Source organism: Heptranchias perlo, unplaced genomic scaffold (genome assembly GCF_035084215.1).
Source record: "Heptranchias perlo isolate sHepPer1 unplaced genomic scaffold, sHepPer1.hap1 HAP1_SCAFFOLD_414, whole genome shotgun sequence".
NCBI lineage: Eukaryota > Metazoa > Chordata > Chondrichthyes > Hexanchiformes > Hexanchidae > Heptranchias > Heptranchias perlo.
The window spans coordinates 45,012-65,050 of NW_027139426.1; the positions used below are offsets into that span (position 1 = coordinate 45,012).

Sequence of the window (20,039 nt, forward strand, 5' to 3'; positions counted from 1 at the left end):
TTCAAGCTGCTCGAAGACCATCAGAGAAATCTTGCCTTGGGTTGCCGCTCCCTGAATATATTAAATACTTTGCTCCAATCGGCGGTATCGAGCATCAGCAAGTGAGGAACAGCAGAACGGGAAGCCACAGTAATCATGAATGATGCTGAGAAGAGCCCGAGCCTGCGGAAGGAAGACGAGGTCACCGGAAAGCAACAGCCGCCCGAGCTCGAGGAGCAGCGAGAGCCCTGACTGACTGACTGATCGAAGACCATTTTGCCTGAAATTGAGGGCGATTTGAAGTGTTGCTGCTCAAAGGCACTCCCTGCTGGTGAGCAGAGGGAAATGCTCGAGTGAAACAGCCGTGCTCGGTCAGACACAGAAAGCTTTTCGGTTTTGGAAAGGAGAAGAGGTGTCCTGTGCCTGAGTGGCAACATGTTAATCTGTGAGCTGCCTGTGAAGTTCAGAGAGCGACCTTGAGGTAATTGCTGCTTGTTCCAAAATCACACTCACTCCTTCGAGCCGGAATTGAACCAGCGACCTAAGGATGACTTTATTTTGTTTTATTCACTACAGTCCTCCGCTCTACCAGCTGAGCTATCGAAGGGAAGTGATAAACAGTGCTGTCTTTGGTGATTGTTCACCGTGCGCCTGTTGACACGTTCAGACTCGTGGAGTCCGGTGCTGATCGAAGACTTCTTTTGCCTGAAAGCGAGAGCTGAGTGTTTTGAAGTATTGCTGCTCAAAAGCGCTCCCTGCTGGTGAGCAGAGGCAGAGCAGCCTTGTTTGGGCAGACACAGAAAGTTTTCAGGTTTGAGAAAGGAAAAGAGGCGTCCTGTGCCTTCATGGCAACATGTTAATCTGTGAGGTGCCTGTAAAGTTCAGAGAGCGACCTTGAACTTATTGCTGCTTATTGCAAAATCACACATTCTCCTTCGAGCAGGAATTGAACAAATGACGGAAGGATGACTTTGTCTTATTTTCCACGACAGTCTTGTCGCTCGACCAGCTGAGGTATCGAAGGGAAGCGGAAAAATGTTTCACTTTGGTGATTGTTCACCGTGCACCTTTGACACACCCGGACTCGTGGATTCCAGTGCTCATGACTGAGGCTAACTCGGTACCTGCTCATACCGCAGTGCTGTGGGAGTGGGAGCTGCTCCGTGTTCTCCACAGCCTGGGCCAGTGACACAATGAATAATGGGACTGATTATTGATCTGGAGATTGGGGGTTCAAGTTTACGGAGGGTGTAAAGTGGAAGGCCGGGCCTGGAGAGCATTGGAATAGTCGAGTCTGGAGGTAAACAAAGGCACGGATGAGGGTTTCAGCAGCAGAACATCATTCTGGAAGTTGGGATTTGTTTCTGCTGATGTTAATAACCGCTATAACTGGGCTGAAATTCAATATTCTGGATCGATGTCAAATAAATCAACTTTGTTTCAAACAGAATGGGTCAATTACTTGATGAATTCAAGATAAGAGACTAATTGATGTCCTCATTACCGATTATTTTGCCTTTTCTCCTTTCTCACTGTAGATTATTTCAGTTCTCATCCCTTCAATTACTCTCATGGCCAAGTCCCAGCTCCCCGGTCCTTCCCGAGTGCCTCTCCCAGCCTTGGGATCCAGGGAAGGTATCAGTAATGTACCCGGGATCACTAAACACAAAACCCAGTCTGTGAATCACTTTCAGCGACTGGACTTATCGTGTGTCCCACAGCATCTCTCTCACCTTCGATGTGTGAATAGAGCATCAGGCCTGGGAATCTTGTCTTCAATTTAAATACACTCAGCAAATGTATTTAACAAAATACAAACAAGTAAACACATCACGGCCCAATAATCCAGCACTAAATTCAAAGGAGTAAGTCTGTTATCAAACTCCTTGAGTGGACAGAATAAAGAAAAATCCCAACTCTAAGATCCCCTCGAATCCTTTGCAAATACCTTACAAATCTTGACAATAATCAACAAGTCTAATTGAATGTTGACCTTTATCTCGAGTGGGGTTGGAATACAGAAGTGATGCTTCAGTTGTAATGAACCTTGGTCAGACCCCACCTGGAGAACTGGGCACCGAACCGAGGGAGAGATAAATCGGCCTTAGAAAAGGTCCAGTGCAGATTCACCAGAATGATGCCGGGGTTAAAAGGGTTAAATTATGAGGATAGGTGGCATAAACTTGATTTTTATTCCCATGAGTTTAAAACATTGAGATGTGACCTCATCGAGGTGTTTAAAATAATAAAATGATTCAATAAGGTCAGGCTGGAGTCATACCTAGCACAAAGGAAGATGGTCGTGGTTGTTGGAGGCCAATCATCTCGGCCCCAGGACATTGCTGCAGGAGTTCCTCAGGGCAGTGTCCTAGGCCCAACCATCTTCAGCTGCTTCATCAATGACCTTCCCTCCATTATAAGGTCAGAAATGGGGATGTTCGCTGATGACTGCACAGTGTTCAGTTCCATTCGCAACCCTTCAAATAATGAAGCAGTCCGTGCCCACATGCAGCAAGACCTGGACAACATCCAGGCTTGGCTGATAAGGGGCAAGTAACCTTCGCGCCAGACAAACACCAGGCAATGACTATTTTCAAAAAGAAAGAGTCTAACCACCTCCCCTTGACATTCAACGTCATTACCATCGCTGAATCCCCCTCCATCAACATCCTGGGGGTCTTCATTGATCAGAAACTCAACTGGATCAGCCACAAAAATATTGTGGCTACAAGAGCAGATCAGAGGCTGGGTATTCTGCGGCGAGTAACTCGCCTCCTGACTCCCCAAAGCCTTTCCACCATCTACAAGGCACAAGTCAGGAGTTTGATGGAACACTCTCCACTTGCCTGGATGAGTGCAGCTCCAACAACACTCAAGAAGCTCGACACCATCCAGGACAAAGCAGCCCGCTTGATTGGCACCCCATCCACCACCCTAAACATTCACTCCCTTCACCACTGGTGCACTGTGGCTGCAGTGTGTATCACCCACAGGATGCACTGCAGCAACTCACCAAGGCTTCTTCGACAGCACCTCCCAAACCTGCGATCTCTACCACCTAGAAGGACAAGAGCAGCTGGCACATGGGAACAACACTACCTGCACGTTCCCCTCCAAGTCACACACCATCCCGACTTGGAAATATATCACCGTTCCTTCATCGTCGCTGTATCACAATCCTGGAACTCCCTTCCTAACTGCACTATGGGAGAACCGTCACCACACGGTCTGCAGCGGTTCAAGAAGGCGGCTCACCACCACTTTTTCAAGGGCAATTAGGAATGCGCAATAAAATGCTGGCCTTGCCAGCGTTGCTCACGTCCCATGAACGAATAAAAAAAATGCAGAAAAATGATTTCTTCTGGAGGGGGAATTCAGAACAAGAGGGAATAAGAAATAGGAGCAGGAGTGGGCCATATGGCCCCTCGAGCCTGCTCTGCCATTCAGTAAGAACATGGCTGATCTTCTACCTTGACTCCACTTTCCTGCCCGATTGTTTGATTCCCTCGGTGTCCAAAAATCTCTCGATCTCATTCTTGAATATATTTAATGACTGAGCATCCACAGCCCTCTGGGGTAGAGAATTCCAAATATTCACAACCCTCTGAGTGAAGAAATTTTTCCTCATCTCAGTCCTAAATGGCCGATCCCTTATCCCGAGACTATGTCCCCAAGTTCTAGATTCTCCAGCAAGGGGAAACAGCCTCTCAGCATCTACCCTGTCAAGCCCTCCAAGAATTTGAGACATTTCAATGAGATCACCTCTCATTCTTCTAAACTCCGGAGAATATAGGGCCATTCTGCTCACTCTCTCCTCATACAAGAACTCTCTCATCCCAGGAATCAATCTAGTGAACCTTCGTTGCACCCCTTCTAAGGCAAGTATATCCTTCCTCAGGTAAGGAGACCACAACTGTATACAGTGCTCCAGGTGTGGTCTCACCAAAGCCCGATATAATTGCAGCAAGACTTCCTTACTCTTAGACTCCAACACCATTGCAATAAAGGCCAACATGCCATTTGCTTTCCTAATTGTTTGCTGGACCTGCATATTAACTTTCTGTGATCTGTGTACAAGGACACCGAAATCTCTCTCAACAACAACATTTCTTAGTCTCTCACCTATTCAAAAACTATTCTGCTTTTCGATTCTTCCGACCAAAGTGAAAACATTCACATTTCCCCACATTATACTCCATCTGCAAACTTCTTGATGATGTTAAAATGAGAGCTGGGTCATTTAAGAGCAAAATAAGGCAGCAATTTTTGACACAAAGGGTGGTGGAAATTACAAACTCACTTCCCCGAAAGGCTGTGGATGCTGGGGCTCGATTGAAATGTTCAAGATTGAGATTGATAGATTTGTGTTGTGTGAGGGTTGAAAGGGACATGGAGCAAAGAAGAGTAAATGGAGTTGTGGCACAGATTAGTCCTGATCCAATTGAATGGCGGAGCAGAATTGAGGGGCTAAATTGTTAATTCCAGTTCCTGAACCCAGTCACTGACACCAATCTCCTCCACTCTGATATAAACCAACCCCACAGTCACTGACACCAATCTCACTGAATGGTGGAACAGGCTCGAGGGGCTGAATGGCCTACTCCTGTTCCTAATGTTCCGATGTCACACTGAAGTTTCTAACATTCCTCTTCACAGTTCTTAATGCTCCCTATCTTGGTGTTGTCAGGAAATGTTGATCTTATGCCCTTGTACCCAAGCCCAGGTCATTGCTCTGTATTGAGAAGAGCAATGGTCCCAACACTGCCCCTGGGGGACACCACTGTTTACATCCCCACAGTCTGAAAAACATCCATTAACCAATACTCTGCCCTTCATCAAACTTCCCATCCACACTGACCCACTCCCTGTAATACCGTGAGCTTTAATCTGATCAACAAGCCTCCTGTCCGGCATCTTATCAAACACTTTTTAACAATCCATCTTCAAAACATCCATTGCATTTTATCCGCACACTGTGTTATTTCCTCCAATAATCCCTGCTGTCTGTCCTGAATTAATCCATTTTATCCCTACACTGTGTTATTCCCTCCAATAATCCCTGCTGTCTGTCCTGAATTAATCCATTTTATCCCTACACTGTGTTATTCCCTCCAATAATCCCTGCTGTCTGTCCTGAATTAATCCATTTTCTCCCTACACTGTGTTATTCCCTCCAATATTCCCTGCTGTCAGTCCTGAATTAATCCATTTTATCCCTACACTGTGTTATTTCCTCCAATAATCCCTGCTGTCTGTCCTGAATTAATCCATTTTATCCCTACACTGTGTTATTTCCTCCAATAATCCCTGCTGTCTGTCCTGAATTAATCCATTTTATCCCTACACTGTGTTATTTCCTCCAATAATCCCTGCTGTCTGTCCTGAATTAATCAATTTTATCCCTACACTGTGTTATTTCCTCCAATAATCCCTGCTGTCTGTCCTGAATTAATCCATTTTATCCCTACACTGTGTTATTTCCTCCAATATTCCCTGCTGTCTGTCCTGAATTAATCCATTTTATCCCTACACTGTGTTATTTCCTCCAATATTCCCTGCTGTCAGTCCTGAATTAATCCATTTTATCCCTACACTGTGTTATTTCCTCCAATATTCCCTGCTGTCTGTCCTGAATTAATCCATTTTATCCCTAAACTGTGTTATTTCCTCCAATATTCCCTGCTGTCAGTCCTGAATTAATCCATTTTATCCCCACACTGTGTTATTGCCTCCAATATTCCCTGCTGTCTGTCCTGAATTAATCCATTTTATCCCTACACTGTGTTATTCCCTCCAATATTCCCTGCTGTCTGTCCTGAATTAATCCATTTTATCCCTACACTGTGTTATTTCCTCCAATATTCCCTGCTGTCTGTCCTGAATTAATCCATTTTATCCCTACACTGTGTTATTTCCTCCAATATTCCCTGCTGTCAGTCCTGAATTAATCCATTTTATCCCCACACTGTGTTATTGCCTCCAATAATCCCTGCTGTCTGTCCTGAATTAATCCATTTTATCCCTACACTGTGTTATTTCCTCCAATAATCCCTGCTGTCAGTCCTGAATTAATCCATTTTATCCCCACACTGTGTTATTGCCTCCAATAATCCCTGCTGTCTGTCCTGAATTAATCCATTTTATCCCTACACTGTGTTATTCCCTCCAATATTCCCTGCTGTCTGTCCTGAATTAATCCATTTTATCCCTACACTGTGTTATTCCCTCCAATATTCCCTGCTGTCTGTCCTGAATTAATCCATTTTATCCCTACACTGTGTTATTTCCTCCAATATTCCCTGCTGTCTGTCCTGAATTAATCCATTTTATCCCTACACTGTGTTATTCCCTCCAATATTCCCTGCTGTCTGTCCTGAATTAATCCATTTTATCCCTACACTGTGTTATTCCCTCCAATAATCCCTGCTGTCTGTCCTGAATTAATCCATTTTATCCCTACACTGTGTTATTTCCTCCAATAATCCCTGCTGTCTGTCCTGAATTAATCCATTTTATCCCTACACTGTTATTTCCTCCAATAATCCCTGCTGTCTGTCCTGAATTAATCAATTTTATCCCTACACTGTGTTATTCCCTCCAATAATCCCTGCTGTCTGTCCTGAATTAATCAATTTTATCCCTACACTGTGTTATTTCCTCCAATAATCCCTGCTGTCTGTCCTGAATTAATCCATTTTATCCCTACACTGTGTTATTTCCTCCAATAATCCCTGCTGTCTGTCCTGAATTAATCCATTTTATCCCCACACTTTGTTATTTCCTCCAATATTCCCTGCTGTCTGTCCTGAATTAATCCATTTTATCCCCACACTGTGTTATTTGCTGCAATAATCCCTGCTGTCTGTCCTGAATTAATCCATTTTATCCCTACACTGTGTTATTTCCTCCAATATTCCCTGCTGTCTGTCCTGAATTAATCCATTTTATCCCTACACTGTGTTATTCCCTCCAATATTCCCTGCTGTCTGTCCTGAATTAATCCATTTTATCCCTACACTGTGTTATTCCCTCCAATATTCCCTGCTGTCTGTCCTGAATTAATCCATTTTATCCCTACACTGTGTTATTTCCTCCAATATTCCCTGCTGTCTGTCCTGAATTAATCCATTTTATCCCTACACTGTGTTATTCCCTCCAATATTCCCTGCTGTCTGTCCTGAATTAATCCATTTTATCCCTACACTGTGTTATTCCCTCCAATAATCCCTGCTGTCTGTCCTGAATTAATTCATTTTATCCCTACACTGTGTTATTTCCTCCAATAATCCCTGCTGTCTGTCCTGAATTAATCCATTTTATCCCTACACTGTGTTATTTCCTCCAATAATCCCTGCTGTCTGTCCTGAATTAATCCATTTTATCCCTACACTGTGTTATTTCCTCCAATATTCCCTGCTGTCTGTCCTGAATTAATCCATTTTATCCCTACACTGTGTTATTTCCTCCAATATTCCCTGCTGTCTGTCCTGAATTAATCCATTTTATCCCTACACTGTGTTATTTCCTCCAATATTCCCTGCTGTCTGTCCTGAATTAATCCATTTTATCCCTACACTGTGTTATTCCCTCCAATAATCCCTGCTGTCTGTCCTGAATTAATTCATTTTATCCCTACACTGTGTTATTTCCTCCAATAATCCCTGCTGTCTGTCCTGAATTAATCCATTTTATCCCTACACTGTGTTATTTCCTCCAATAATCCCTGCTGTCTGTCCTGAATTAATCCATTTTATCCCTACACTGTGTTATTTCCTCCAATATTCCCTGCTGTCTGTCCTGAATTAATCCATTTTATCCCTACACTGTGTTATTTCCTCCAATATTCCCTGCTGTCTGTCCTGAATTAATCCATTTTATCCCTGCACTGTGTTATTTCCTCCAATATTCCCTGCTGTCTGTCCTGAATTAATCCATTTTATCCCTACACTGTGTTATTCCCTCCAATAATCCCTGCTGTCTGTCCTGAATTAATCCATTTTATCCCTACACTGTTTTATTTCCTCCAATATTCCCTGCTGTCTGTCCTGAATTAATCCATTTTATCCCTGCACTGTGTTATTCCCTCCAATAATCCCTGCTGTCTGTCCTGAATTAATCCATTTTATCCCTACACTGTGTTATTTCCTCCAATATTCCCTGCTGTCTGTCCTGAATTAATCCATTTTATCCCTACACTGTGTTATTCCCTCCAATAATCCCTGCTGTCTGTCCTGAATTAATCCATTTTATCCCTACACTGTGTTATTTCCTCCAATAATCCCTGCTGTCTGTCCTGAATTAATCCATTTTATCCCTACACTGTGTTATTTCCTCCAATAATCCCTGCTGTCTGTCCTGAATTAATCCATTTTATCCCTACACTGTGTTATTTCCTCCAATATTCCCTGCTGTCTGTCCTGAATTAATCCATTTTATCCCTACACTGTGTTATTTCCTCCAATATTCCCTGCTGTCTGTCCTGAATTAATCCATTTTATCCCTACACTGTGTTATTTCCTCCAATATTCCCTGCTGTCTGTCCTGAATTAATCCATTTTATCCCTACACTGTGTTATTTCCTCCAATATTCCCTGCTGTCTGTCCTGAATTAATCCATTTTATCCCTACACTGTGTTATTTCCTCCAATAATCCCTGCTGTCTGTCCTGAATTAATCCATTTTATCCCTACACTGTGTTATTTCCTCCAATATTCCCTGCTGTCTGTCCTGAATTAATCCATTTTATCCCTACACTGTGTTATTTCCTCCAATATTCCCTGCTGTCTGTCCTGAATTAATCCATTTTATCCCTACACTGTGTTATTCCCTCCAATATTCCCTGCTGTCTGTCCTGAATTAATCCATTTTATCCCTGCACTGTGTTATTCCCTCCAATAATCCCTGCTGTCTGTCCTGAATTAATCCATTTTATCCATACACTGTGTTATTCCCTCCAATAATCCCTGCTGTCTGTCCTGAATTAATCCATTTTATCCCTACACTGTGTTATTTCCTCCAATATTCCCTGCTGTCTGTCCTGAATTAATCCATTTTATCCCTACACTGTGTTATTTCCTCCAATATTCCCTGCTGTCTGTCCTGAATTAATCCATTTTATCCCTACACTGTGTTATTTCCTCCAATATTCCCTGCTGTCTGTCCTGAATTAATCCATTTTATCCCTACACTGTGTTATTTCCTCCAATATTCCCTGCTGTCTGTCCTGAATTAATCCATTTTATCCCTACACTGTGTTATTCCCTCCAATAATCCCTGCTGTCTGTCCTGAATTAATCCATTTTATCCCTACACTGTGTTATTCCCTCCAATAATCCCTGCTGTCTGTCCTGAATTAATCCATTTTATCCCTACACTGTGTTATTTCCTCCAATAATCCCTGCTGTCTGTCCTGAATTAATCCATTTTATCCCTACACTGTGTTATTTCCTCCAATAATCCCTGCTGTCTGTCCTGAATTAATCCATTTTATCCCTACACTGTGTTATTTCCTCCAATATTCCCTGCTGTCTGTCCTGAATTAATCCATTTTATCCCTACACTGTGTTATTTCCTCCAATATTCCCTGCTGTCTGTCCTGAATTAATCCATTTTATCCCTACACTGTGTTATTTCCTCCAATATTCCCTGCTGTCTGTCCTGAATTAATCCATTTTATCCCTACACTGTGTTATTTCCTCCAATATTCCCTGCTGTCTGTCCTGAATTAATCCATTTTATCCCTACACTGTGTTATTTCCTCCAATAATCCCTGCTGTCTGTCCTGAATTAATCCATTTTATCCCTACACTGTGTTATTTCCTCCAATATTCCCTGCTGTCTGTCCTGAATTAATCCATTTTATCCCTACACTGTGTTATTTCCTCCAATATTCCCTGCTGTCTGTCCTGAATTAATCCATTTTATCCCAACACTGTGTTATTCCCTCCAATATTCCCTGCTGTCTGTCCTGAATTAATCCATTTTATCCCTGCACTGTGTTATTCCCTCCAATAATCCCTGCTGTCTGTCCTGAATTAATCCATTTTATCCATACACTGTGTTATTCCCTCCAATAATCCCTGCTGTCTGTCCTGAATTAATCCATTTTATCCCTACACTGTGTTATTTCCTCCAATATTCCCTGCTGTCTGTCCTGAATTAATCCATTTTATCCCTACACTGTGTTATTTCCTCCAATAATCCCTGCTGTCTGTCCTGAATTAATCCATTTTATCCCTACACTGTGTTATTTCCTCCAATATTCCCGGCTGTCTGTCCTGAATTTATCCATTTTATCCCTACACTGTGTTATTTCCTCCAATATTCCCTGCTGTCTGTCCTGAATTAATCCATTTTATCCCTACACTGTGTTATTTCCTCCAATATTCCCTGCTGTCTGTCCTGAATTAATCCATTTTATCCCTACACTGTGTTATTCCCTCCAATAATCCCTGCTGTCTGTCCTGAATTAATCCATTTTATCCCTGCACTGTGTTATTTCCTCCAATATTCCCTGCTGTCTGTCCTGAATAAATCCATTTTATCCCTACACTGTGTTATTTCCTCCAATATTCCCTGCTGTCTGTCCTGAATTAATCCATTTTATCCCAACACTGTGTTATTTCCTCCAATAATCCCTGCTGTCTGTCCTGAATTAATCCATTTTATCCCTACACTGTGTTATTTCCTCCAATATTCCCTGCTGTCTGTCCTGAATTAATCCATTTTATCCCTACACTGTGTTATTCCCTCCAATAATCCCTGCTGTCTGTCCTGAATTAATCCATTTTATCACGAAACTGTGTTATTTCCTCCAATATTCCCTGCTGTCTGTCCTGAATAAATCCATTTTATCCCTACACTGTGTTATTTCCTCCAATATTCCCTGCTGTCTGTCCTGAATTAATCCATTTTATCCCTACACTGTGTTATTCCCTCCAATAATCCCTGCTGTCTGTCCTGAATTAATCCATTTTATCCCGACACTGTGTTATTCCCTCCAATAATCCCTGCTGTCTGTCCTGAATTAATCCATTTTATCCCCACACTGTGTTATTTCCTCCAATAATCCCTGCTGTCTGTCCTGAATTAATCCATTTTATCCCTACACTGTGTTATTTCCTCCAATAATCCCTGCTGTCTGTCCTGAATTAATCCATTTTATCCCTACACTGTGTTATTTCCTCCAATATTCCCTGCTGTCTGTCCTGAATTAATCCATTTTATCCCTACACTGTGTTATTCCCTCCAATATTCCCTGCTGTCTGTCCTGAATTAATCCATTTTATCCCAACACTGTGTTATTCCCTCCAATATTCCCTGCTGTCTGTCCTGAATTAATTCATTTTATCCCTACACTGTGTTATTTCCTCCAATATTCCCTGCTGTCTGTCCTGAATTAATCCATTTTATCCCTACACTGTGTTATTTCCTCCAATATTCCCTGCTGTCTGTCCTGAATTAATCCATTTTATCCCTACACTGTGTTATTCCCTCCAATAATCCCTGCTGTCTGTCCTGAATTAATCCATTTATCCCTACACTGTGTTATTCCCTCCAATATTCCCTGCTGTCTGTCCTGAATTAATCCATTTTATCCCGACACTGTGTTATTTCCTCCAATATTCCCTGCTGTCTGTCCTGAATTAATCCATTTTATCCCTACACTGTGTTATTTCCTCCAATATTCCCTGCTGTCTGTCCTGAATTAATCCATTTTATCCCTACACTGTGTTATTCCCTCCAATAATCCCTGCTGTCTGTCCTGAATTAATCCATTTTATCCCTGCACTGTGTTATTTCCTCCAATATTCCCTGCTGTCTGTCCTGAATAAATCCATTTTATCCCTACACTGTGTTATTTCCTCCAATATTCCCTGCTGTCTGTCCTGAATTAATTCATTTTATCCCTACACTGTGTTATTCCCTCCAATAATCCCTGCTGTCTGTCCTGAATTAATCCATTTTATCCCTACACTGTGTTATTCCCTCCAATAATCCCTGCTGTCTGTCCTGAATTAATCCATTTTATCCCCACACTGTGTTATTTCCTCCAATAATCCCTGCTGTCTGTCCTGAATTAATCCATTTTATCCCTACACTGTGTTATTCCCTCCAATATTCCCTGCTGTCTGTCCTGAATTAATCCATTTTATCCCTACACTGTGTTATTCCCTCCAATATTCCCTGCTGTCTGTCCTGAATTAATCCATTTTTTCCCTGCACTGTGTTATTCCCTCCAATATTCCCATCTGTCTGTCCTGAATTAATCCATTTTATCCCTACACTGTGTTATTCCCTCCAATAATCCCTGCTGTCTGTCCTGAATTAATCCATTTTATCCCTACACTGTGTTATTCCCTCCAATAATCCCTGCTGTCTGTCCTGAATTAATCCATTTTATCCCTACACTGTGTTATTCCCTCCAATAATCCCTGCTGTCTGTCCTGAATTAATCCATTTTATCCCTACACTGTGTTATTCCCTCCAATATTCCCTGCTGTCTGTCCTGAATTAATCCATTTTATCCCTACACTGTGTTATTCCCTCCAATATTCCCTGCTGTCTGTCCTGAATTAATCCATTTTATCCCTACACTGTGTTATTCCCTCCAATAATCCCTGCTGTCTGTCCTGAATTAATCCATTTTATCCCCACACTGTGTTATTCCCTCCAATAATCCCTGCTGTCTGTCCTGAATTAATCCATTTTATCCCTACACTGTGTTATTTCCTCCAATAATCCCTGCTGTCTGTCCTGAATTAATCCATTTTATCCCTACACTGTGTTATTCCCTCCAATATTCCCTGCTGTCTGTCCTGAATTAATCCATTTTATCCCCACACTGTGTTATTTCCTCCAATAATCCCTGCTGTCTGTCCTGAATTAATCCATTTTATCCCTACACTGTGTTATTCCCTCCAATATTCCCTGCTGTCTGTCCTGAATTAATCCATTTTATCCCTACACTGTGTTATTCCCTCCAATAATCCCTGCTGTCTGTCCTGAATTAATCCATTTTATCCCTACACTGTGTTATTCCCTCCAATATTCCCTGCTGTCTGTCCTGAATTAATCCATTTTATCCCTGCACTGTGTTATTTCCTCCAATATTCCCTGCTGTCTGTCCTGAATTAATCCATTTTATCCCTACACTGTGTTATTTCCTCCAATATTCCCTGCTGTCTGTCCTGAATTAATCCATTTTATCCCCACACTGTGTTATTTCCTCCAATAATCCCTGCTGTCTGTCCTGAATTAATCCATTTTATCCCTACACTGTGTTATTCCCTCCAATAATCCCTGCTGTCTGTCCTGAATAAATCCATTTTATCCCTGCACTGTGTTATTTCCTCCAATAATCCCTGCTGTCTGTCCTGAATTAATCCATTTTATCCCTACACTGTGTTATTTCCTCCAATAATCCCTGTTGTCTGTCCTGAATTAATCCATTTTATCCCTACACTGTGTTATTTCCTCCAATATTCCCTGCTGTCTGTCCTGAATTAATCCATTTTATCCCTACACTGTGTTATTTCCTCCAATAATCCCTGCTGTCTGTCCTGAATTAATCCATTTTATCCCTACACTGTGTTATTCCCTCCAATATTCCCTGCTGTCTGTCCTGAATTAATCCATTTTATCCCTACACTGTGTTATTTCCTCCAATATTCCCCGCTGTCTGTCCTGAATTAATCCATTTTATCCCTACACTGTGTTATTCCCTCCAATATTCCCTGCTGTCTGTCCTGAATTAATCCATTTTATCCCAACACTGTGTTATTCCCTCCAATATTCCCTGCTGTCTGTCCTGAATTAATCCATTTTATCCCTACAATGTGTTATTCCCTCCAATAATCCCTGCTGTCTGTCCTCAATTAATCCATTTTATCCCCACACTGTGTTATTCCCTCCAATATTCCCTGCTGTCTGTCCTGAATTAATCCATTTTATCCCTACACTGTGTTATTCCCTCCAATATTCCCTGCTGTCTGTCCTGAATTAATCCATTTTATCCCGACACTGTGTTATTCCCTCCAATAATCCCTGCTGTCTGTCCTGAATTAATCCATTTTATCCCTACACTGTGTTATTCCCTCCAATATTCCCTGCTGTCTGTCCTGAATTAATCCATTTTATCCCCACACTGTGTTATTCCCTCCAATATTCCCTGCTGTCTGTCCTGAATTAATCCATTTTATCCCTACACTGTGTTATTCCCTCCAATAATCCCTGCTGTCTGTCCTGAATTAATCCATTTTATCCCCACACTGTGTTATTCCCTCCAATAATCCCTGCTGTCTGTCCTGAATTAATCCATTTTATCCCTACACTGTGTTATTTCCTCCAATAATCCCTGCTGTCTGTCCTGAATTAATCCATTTTATCCCTACACTGTGTTATTCCCTCCAATATTCCCTGCTGTCTGTCCTGAATTAATCCATTTTATCCCCACACTGTGTTATTTCCTCCAATAATCCCTGCTGTCTGTCCTGAATTAATCCATTTTATCCCTACACTGTGTTATTCCCTCCAATAATCCCTGCTGTCTGTCCTGAATTAATCCATTTTATCCCTACACTGTGTTATTCCCTCCAATATTCCCTGCTGTCTGTCCTGAATTGATCCATTTTATCCCTGCACTGTGTTATTTCCTCCAATAATCCCTGCTGTCTGTCCTGAATTAATCCATTTTATCCCTACACTGTGTTATTTCCTCCAATATTCCCTGCTGTCTGTCCTGAATTAATCCATTTTATCCCCACACTGTGTTATTTCCTCCAATAATCCCTGCTGTCTGTCCTGAATTAATCCATTTTATCCCTACACTGTGTTATTCCCTCCAATAATCCCTGCTGTCTGTCCTGAATAAATCCATTTTATCCCTACACTGTGTTATTTCCTCCAATATTCCCTGCTGTCTGTCCTGAATTAATCCATTTTATCCCTACACTGTGTTATTCCCTCCAATAATCCCTGCTGTCTGTCCTGAATTAATCCATTTTATCCCTGCACTGTGTTATTTCCTCCAATAATCCCTGCTGTCTGTCCTGAATTAATCCATTTTATCCCTACACTGTGTTATTTCCTCCAATAATCCCTGTTGTCTGTCCTGAATTAATCCATTTTATCCCTACACTGTGTTATTTCCTCCAATATTCCCTGCTGTCTGTCCTGAATTAATCCATTTTATCCCTACACTGTGTTATTTCCTCCAATAATCCCTGCTGTCTGTCCTGAATTAATCCATTTTATCCCTACACTGTGTTATTCCCTCCAATATTCCCTGCTGTCTGTCCTGAATTAATCCATTTTATCCCTACACTGTGTTATTTCCTCCAATATTCCCTGCTGTCTGTCCTGAATTAATCCATTTTATCCCGACACTGTGTTATTTCCTCCAATATTCCCTGCTGTCTGTCCTGAATTAATCCATTTTATCCCTACACTGTGTTATTTCCTCCAATATTCCCTGCTGTCTGTCCTGAATTAATCCATTTTATCCCTACACTGTGTTATTTCCTCCAATATTCCCTGCTGTCTGTCCTGAATTAATCCATTTTATCCCTACACTGTGTTATTTCCTCCAATATTCCCTGCTGTCTGTCCTGAATTAATCCATTTTATCCCTACACTGTGTTATTCCCTCCAATAATCCCTGCTGTCTGTCCTGAATTAATCCATTTTATCCCTACACTGTGTTATTTCCTCCAATATTCCCTGCTGTCTGTCCTGAATTAATCCATTTTATCCCTACACTGTGTTATTTCCTCCAATAATCCCTGCTGTCTGTCCTGAATTAATCCATTTTATCCCTACACTGTGTTATTTCCTCCAATATTCCCTGCTGTCTGTCCTGAATTAATCCATTTTATCCCTACACTGTGTTATTCCCTCCAATAATCCCTGCTGTCTGTCCTGAATTAATCCATTTTATCCCTGCACTGTGTTATTTCCTCCAATATTCCCTGCTGTCTGTCCTGAATAAATCCATTTTATCCCTACACTGTGTTATTTCCTCCAATATTCCCTGCTGTCTGTCCTGAATTAATCCATTTTATCCCTACACTGTGTTATTCCCTCCAATATTCCCTGCTGTCTGTCCTGAATTAATCCATTTTATCCCTACACTGTGTTATTTCCTCCAATATTCCCTGCTGTCTGTCCTGAATTAATCCATTTTATCCCTACACTGTGTTATTCCCTCCAATATTCCCTGCTGTCTGTCCTGAATTAATCCATTTTATCCCTACACTGTGTTATTCCCTCCAATAATCCCTGCTGTCTGTCCTGAATTAATCCATTTTATCCCTACACTGTGTTATTTCCTCCAATATTCCCTGCTGTCTGTCCTGAATTAATCCATTTTATCCCTACACTGTGTTATTTCCTCCAATAATCCCTGCTGTCTGTCCTGAATTAATCCATTTTATCCCTACACTGTGTTATTTCCTCCAATATTCCCTGCTGTCTGTCCTGAATTAATCCATTTTATCCCTACACTGTGTTATTTCCTCCAATATTCCCTGCTGTCTGTCCTGAATTAATCCATTTTATCCCTACACTGTGTTATTTCCTCCAATATTCCCTGCTGTCTGTCCTGAATTAATCCATTTTATCCCTACACTGTGTTATTTCCTCCAATATTCCCTGCTGTCTGTCCTGAATTAATCCATTTTATCCCTACACTGTGTTATTTCCTCCAATAATCCCTGCTGTCTGTCCTGAATTAATCCATTTTATCCCTACACTGTGTTATTTCCTCCAATATTCCCTGCTGTCTGTCCTGAATTAATCCATTTTATCCCTACACTGTGTTATTTCCTCCAATATTCCCTGCTGTCTGTCCTGAATTAATCCATTTTATCCCTACACTGTGTTATTCCCTCCAATATTCCCTGCTGTCTGTCCTGAATTAATCCATTTTATCCCTGCACTGTGTTATTCCCTCCAATAATCCCTGCTGTCTGTCCTGAATTAATCCATTTTATCCATACACTGTGTTATTCCCTCCAATAATCCCTGCTGTCTGTCCTGAATTAATCCATTTTATCCCTACACTGTGTTATTTCCTCCAATATTCCCTGCTGTCTGTCCTGAATTAATCCATTTTATCCCTACACTGTGTTATTTCCTCCAATATTCCCTGCTGTCTGTCCTGAATTAATCCATTTTATCCCTACACTGTGTTATTTCCTCCAATATTCCCTGCTGTCTGTCCTGTATTAATCCATTTTATCCCTACACTGTGTTATTCCCTCCAATAATCCCTGCTGTCTGTCCTGAATTAATCCATTTTATCCCTGCACTGTGTTATTTCCTCCAATATTCCCTGCTGTCTGTCCTGAATAAATCCATTTTATCCCTACACTGTGTTATTTCCTCCAATATTCCCTGCTGTCTGTCCTGAATTAATCCATTTTATCCCAACACTGTGTTATTTCCTCCAATAATCCCTGCTGTCTGTCCTGAATTAATCCATTTTATCCCTACACTGTGTTATTTCCTCCAATATTCCCTGCTGTCTGTCCTGAATTAATCCATTTTATCCCTACACTGTGTTATTTCCTCCAATATTCCCTGCTGTCTGTCCTGAATTAATCCATTTTATCCCTACACTGTGTTATTCCCTCCAATAATCCCTGCTGTCTGTCCTGAATTAATCCATTTATCCCTACACTGTGTTATTCCCTCCAATATTCCCTGCTGTCTGTCCTGAATTAATCCATTTTATCCCGACACTGTGTTATTTCCTCCAATATTCCCTGCTGTCTGTCCTGAATTAATCCATTTTATCCCTACACTGTGTTATTTCCTCCAATATTCCCTGCTGTCTGTCCTGAATTAATCCATTTTATCCCTACACTGTGTTATTCCCTCCAATAATCCCTGCTGTCTGTCCTGAATTAATCCATTTTATCCCTGCACTGTGTTATTTCCTCCAATATTCCCTGCTGTCTGTCCTGAATAAATCCATTTTATCCCTACACTGTGTTATTTCCTCCAATATTCCCTGCTGTCTGTCCTGAATTAATTCATTTTATCCCTACACTGTGTTATTCCCTCCAATAATCCCTGCTGTCTGTCCTGAATTAATCCATTTTATCCCTACACTGTGTTATTCCCTCCAATAATCCCTGCTGTCTGTCCTGAATTAATCCATTTTATCCCCACACTGTGTTATTTCCTCCAATAATCCCTGCTGTCTGTCCTGAATTAATCCATTTTATCCCTACACTGTGTTATTTCCTCCAATATTCCCTGCTGTCTGTCCTGAATTAATCCATTTTATCCCTACACTGTGTTATTCCCTCCAATATTCCCTGCTGTCTGTCCTGAATTAATCCATTTTTTCCCTGCACTGTGTTATTCCCTCCAATATTCCCATCTGTCTGTCCTGAATTAATCCATTTTATCCCTACACTGTGTTATTCCCTCCAATAATCCCTGCTGTCTGTCCTGAATTAATCCATTTTATCCCTACACTGTGTTATTCCCTCCAATAATCCCTGCTGTCTGTCCTGAATTAATCCATTTTATCCCTACACTGTGTTATTCCCTCCAATAATCCCTGCTGTCTGTCCTGAATTAATCCATTTTATCCCTACACTGTGTTATTCCCTCCAATATTCCCTGCTGTCTGTCCTGAATTAATCCATTTTATCCCTACACTGTGTTATTCCCTCCAATATTCCCTGCTGTCTGTCCTGAATTAATCCATTTTATCCCTACACTGTGTTATTCCCTCCAATAATCCCTGCTGTCTGTCCTGAATTAATCCATTTTATCCCCACACTGTGTTATTCCCTCCAATAATCCCTGCTGTCTGTCCTGAATTAATCCATTTTATCCCTACACTGTGTTATTTCCTCCAATAATCCCTGCTGTCTGTCCTGAATTAATCCATTTTATCCCCACACTGTGTTATTTCCTCCAATAATCCCTGCTGTCTGTCCTGAATTAATCCATTTTATCCCTACACTGTGTTATTCCCTCCAATATTCCCTGCTGTCTGTCCTGAATTAATCCATTTTATCCCTGCACTGTGTTATTTCCTCCAATATTCCCTGCTGTCTGTCCTGAATTAATCCATTTTATCCCTACACTGTGTTATTTCCTCCAATATTCCCTGCTGTCTGTCCTGAATTAATCCATTTTATCCCCACACTGTGTTATTTCCTCCAATAATCCCTGCTGTCTGTCCTGAATTAATCCATTTTATCCCTACACTGTGTTATTCCCTCCAATAATCCCTGCTGTCTGTCCTGAATTAATCCATTTTATCCCTACACTGTGTTATTTCCTCCAATAATCCCTGCTGTCTGTCCTGAATTAATCCATTTTATCCCTACACTGTGTTATTTCCTCCAATAATCCCTGTTGTCTGTCCTGAATTAATCCATTTTATCCCTACACTGTGTTATTTCCTCCAATAATCCCTGCTGTCTGTCCTGAATTAATCCATTTTATCCCTACACTGTGTTATTCCCTCCAATATTCCCTGCTGTCTGTCCTGAATTAATCCATTTTATCCCTACACTGTGTTATTTCCTCCAATAATCCCTGCTGTCTGTCCTGAATTAATCCATTTTATCCCTACACTGTGTTATTCCCTCCAATATTCCCTGCTGTCTGTCCTGAATTAATCCATTTTATCCCTACACTGTGTTATTTCCTCCAATATTCCCTGCTGTCTGTCCTGAATTAATCCATTTTATCCCTACACTGTGTTATTGCCTCCAATATTCCCTGCTGTCTGTCCTGAATTAATCCATTTTATCCCTACACTGTGTTATTCCCTCCAATATTCCCTGCTGTCTGTCCTGAATTAATCCATTTTATCCCTACACTGTGTTATTCCCTCCAATAATCCCTGCTGTCTGTCCTCAATTAATCCATTTTATCCCCACACTGTGTTATTCCCTCCAATATTCCCTGCTGTCTGTCCTGAATTAATCCATTTTATCCATACACTGTGTTATTCCCTCCAATATTCCCTGCTGTCTGTCCTGAATTAATCCATTTTATCCCTACACTGTGTTATTCCCTCCAATAATCCC

General features: G+C 41.3%; 1 non-coding gene across 1 annotated transcript; it reads right to left on the reverse strand.

The window, feature by feature from the left end:
• Positions 1-492: 492 nt before the first annotated feature.
• Positions 493-586, reverse strand: trnay-gua (transfer RNA tyrosine (anticodon GUA)). The gene is made up of 2 exons: positions 550-586; positions 493-528 (listed from the first exon to the last, which is right to left on the reverse strand). It is a non-coding gene; the product is annotated as a tRNA-Tyr (tRNA).
• Between the last annotated feature and the right edge of the window lie 19,453 nt (positions 587-20,039).